The sequence below is a fragment of the Heloderma suspectum genome, chromosome 2 (assembly GCF_057233095.1).
Source record: "Heloderma suspectum isolate Gila_16-S chromosome 2, 16-S_ref, whole genome shotgun sequence".
Taxonomy (NCBI): domain Eukaryota; kingdom Metazoa; phylum Chordata; class Lepidosauria; order Squamata; family Helodermatidae; genus Heloderma; species Heloderma suspectum.
Genome location: NC_139459.1, coordinates 193,374,725 through 193,379,257, shown reverse-complemented (window position 1 = coordinate 193,379,257; position 4,533 = coordinate 193,374,725).

Here is a 4,533-nt window from a genome sequence, read left to right as displayed (position 1 = left end):
AGGCCAGTTTTTATAGGTCTGCTTGTTTATGTCTTTGATATTTTGACTTGGATTCTCTGTAACACAGGGTTATGATTTCCTTTAGGAGCATCTTATCCAATGTAGTGAAGGAATATAAGCAAAAGGGAAAGCTTTTTTTAAAGAGGGAAACAATAAAGGGAATGACCAAGATGGCCTCTTGGAGATAATGAACTCTTAGCCAGCATTTCTACACCAGTCAAAATGATTAAAGAAAGCTAAAAGCAGCCTTCCCCAATGTAGTGCCCTCCAGATGTGTTGGACTGCAGCCAGCACAAAAAGGATTTGTCCCCCTCCCGTACTCTTTTAATGTTCAATTATGGGGCCTCTACTTTCAGTATGGAACTTGAACCAATATGGGACTTGAACAACCAGCACAAGTATAAAGCAGAGTACAAGGATCTATACTTGTACATGATGCTTGTTGTATCCTCTTCATATACAGTAAGGGATTGCTTATGGACGAATCTGTGATGTAGTCCACTCATGCCAGCTCTACAGTGCAGGCTGGAGCTGTAACGATCTTCTTTTTAAGATCAGCTCCTGGGGTCTCTGCCTTTAGAACAGGGGTGGACAACTTTGCCATACAACTCCCATGATCCCTCTTCATTTACAGCGCTAGCTAGGGCCAATGGGAGTTGTGGCCCTGTAGAAGTTCTGGCCTACAAGTTGCCAACCCCTGCTTTCGAGGCTAAGGGTTGTATCCCATATTAGTCCTACTTAGAGTAGACCCATTGAAAAGAACGAGAGTTAGGCTAACATTGGATACAACCATAAATTGGTGGCAACCAGGGTTTGGGCCTTCTCTGTGGTGGTGTTTATGGAGCATCCTTTCAAGAAGTTGGCATCAGCTTCACGATCTTTTAGATGTCTTAACTTTTATTTGCCCAAACATTTGATGAGAGGCATGCCTTCTGGTTGTTGCCTTCATCTCATCGCTGTTGGCATGCATCTCTGTATAATTACACACACACACACACACACTGGTTGGATTTTAATGTATTGTTGATGTTATAAGCTGCCTTGAAGGCTTGATCATTGGAAGGCAGGATATAAATGTTTGATTTGGGAGAGGGCTTAAACTGCACGCAAAGTTCACTCAAAGGAACAGAGAGCGGCTTCCTTGAGGTTTGGGAGATGACTATCAGATGCACTGTAGTAGAGGTGCACCTCTGAGAAGACTTGCCAGGATTTGGTGAAATACTTCTTAAAATGTATGGTCGGGACATGCAGGGAAAATCATCCAGCCAGCAACAAGTGCAAAGAGGCACGTGCTGAAGCTGACCTAGATTTTTTGGACTTCTTAGTCAGCCTTTGTCTCTAGTTTCCCTTGCTTGCTTGAGGAAACACCCAGCAGTGTTTCCAAAACAGAGTCAGCCAGCTAGAAATGGTGGTAAAAGGACGAATGTTTAATATAGCTTCGCTGGCCCCTGCTATTGTCTTCCATAGACAAATTTTCCCAAAGATACCAAGGTTATTATCCACTCTGGAGTTCTAAGGAACTTTATACATGTGGTAGATTGGTGTCAGTATAATATGTGTATAATATGTGCCTGTATAATATGTGTATTTGTATCATTATTATCATTATCATTATTATTTTAGGGCTGCAGTGCTTTAATCAGTTAAATATGCAATTCTATGCATGTTTAGACAGAAAAAATAGAATCACAGAATGGTAGGGTTGGAAGGTGCCTGTAAGACCATCAAGTCCAACCCCCTGCTCAATGCAGGAATCCAAGTCAAAGCATCCCTGACAGGTAGCTGTCCAGCTTCATCTTGAATGCCTCCAGTGTGGGAGAGCCCACTACCTCCCTAGGTAATGGGTTCCATTGCTGTATTGCTCTAACAGTCAGGAAGTTTTCCTGATGTTCAGCCGGGAATCTGGCTTCCTGTAACTTGAGCCCATTATTCTGTGTCCTGCACTCTGGGATGATCGAGAAGAGATCGTGGCCTTCCCCTCTGTGACAACCTTTCACGGACTTGAGTATCTCCGCTCTGTCTTCTCTTCTCAAAGCTAAACGTGCCCAGTTCTTTCAGTCTCTCCTCACAGGGCTTTGTTTCCAGCCCCTGATCATCTTCGTTGCCCTGCTCTGAACCCTCTCCAGCTTGTCTGCATCCTTCTTAAAGTGTGGTGCCCAGAACTCAAGATGAAGCCTAACCAGTGCTGAGTAGAGGGGAACTAGTACTTCCCGGGATTTGGAAGCTATGCTTCTATTAATGCAGCCCCAAATAGCATTTGCCTTTTTTGCAGCCACATCACATTGTTGGCTCATCTTCAGCTTGTGATCTACAACCCTTCCAAGATCCTTCTCGTAGTATTGTTGAGCCAAGTCTCCCCCATCTTGTAACTGTGCATTTAGTTTCTTTTTCCCAGGTGCAGAACTTGGCATTTATCCCTATTAAATTTCGTTCTGTTGTTTTCTGCCCAGCGCTCCAGTCTATCCAGATCACTTTGAATATTGTTTCTGTCTTCCAAGGTATTAGCTATCCCTCCCAATCATTCCCCAGCCAGCCATAGTAGCTGGGGAATGCTGGGAGTTGTGGGACTTCTTTTTCTACCTAACATGCATAGGCTTGTGCCCTAAATGTTCTAAAATGTATTAATCAAGTCCAGGTGTACCTGATTGGGCAGCATTTTAGGAGGGGGGGGGGATAAAAGCTGCACATAGCAAGCACAGTCTTGAAAAGGTGTGTGTGTGTTGGAGAGAGAGGGAGAAAGAGAAGCAAGGATGCCTACTATAAAATGGTGTGCATAATCTAAAATCAAATGAATGGCGATTAATCCATTTTTTAAATCAACTAAAAATCATAAGGTTGATTTTATAATTTTAATCAGGTTGTAGCCTAGTCTATTTCTTCTTTTCTCTTTTTTTAAAGGTGTGCACCCCTCCAATTTCACTTTATAAAAAAGCTTTCCCCAACATGCGCCATCCAGATATGCTGAACTACAACTCCCATCATTCCTGGCTACCATAGACAGTAGGGTGCCGAATGGGGATTAAGGAGGTTATAGTCCAACACATCTGGATGGCACCCAGTTTGGGAAAGCTGGTATAAAACATGCCTTCTCAGGTGCTGAGTTTGCAGGGCAAGCTTTATGAAAACAATTGGCTTAAATTTGTGTTAAACTTTAGTTTTTTTTATCCAGCCTACTCCCCCCCCACACACACACAGTAAACACACACACACACACACACACACACACACACGATGGGAACTTGAGAGGTGAGGTTCCTAGTTAGCCTCTCAAGCACACACACTGTCCAGATCCAGGCTTGGAGCAAACGGGTTGAAGCATAGCCATCATATTCTTTAAGTTTATTAAACCATGCCCTGGGGACTGATTGCTTTGCAAGAAAGGGAAAACCTGGGAGATGTCCCAGCGTTGCTAAATGGGATTAGGAAAGCGCAATCGCTGTCCAGCTAAATTGGACTCCGTAGGATTGCATCATTTCGAGAGGCCTTGCATCCACCTGTCCGTCTTAGCGGTAGCAGCATGACACACGGAAACTAAGCGGGAGATGCTTTCATCACCATCACTTTATCTCCAGGCCAGGGAAAGTTTATCTGCCCTGCAGTGCGTGAGACTACTGTTGAAGCCATAGGAGCAAGACGGGGGGGGGGGGGGCTGCATCCTAAATTCTCCCCGTGTCTAACTTTTCCTTTCTCCGATAGTGGGCCTTTGGGAACACGAAGGAAGGAGCCCCTCTTCTGGGGGAGGCAGGCTTGGGTGGTGGCGGTGACACTGAGGCCGCTGTGGGGCGGAGAGCGGCGTCCCTCGTCCCCCCGCCTTCCACTCGCGCCGCCCCGCCCCGCCCCGCTGGGCGTCCGGTCGCGCCTGTTCGGCCGCACCGCGCGGCTGCAGGTGAGCGCAGGCCCCGCTCTCGGGAGGGGCGGAGCTGCAGCTCCGGGCGGCTCCGCGGGACGGGGCGGGCGCGGCGGGGAAGCGGAGCGCGCTTGGGGTCGTCCGGAGGCCGGGGCGGGCGCAGCCGCTGTGCTGGAGCGGGGCTGCGGATGGCGCCTCGCGGCGGTGGCCGGGGCCTCCGGCTCTCCCAGAAGGAAGCGGAAGGGCCGCCGAAAGCGCGTGGCCCCGCGAGGGCGCGCTCGGCTGGGGCGCCCGGCAGCCCTTCGCCGCGCCGTCGCCCCTGCACTTCCGTGCCGCCTCGGCCCCCCGCTGCCCCGGGCTGGCTCTTCCCATGACACTCTCTTCTCTCCCGCGTTCTCCCCGCGGCTTAGGAGAGGGGTCTATTTTTAGCCGGGGGCAGCGCGCTCTATTTTTAGATCAAACAATTCCAAGGCGTGCGTCAATGGAACCCCGCGTGCGTCACCCGCGCAGACATTCCGACCCCTCCCCTCGCTCCGCGGGCGCCGGAACATTCCGCCCCTTTTCGCCTTGTATGGTGAAGGCTGCAGCCGGGCGCGTGCGTCAGAGGATCCCCCCCGCCTTCCCTGCCCGCCCCTTCGCCCGTGCGTCACAGAGAGCTTAAGAGAATCTCCTGGCCACGGGCTGGC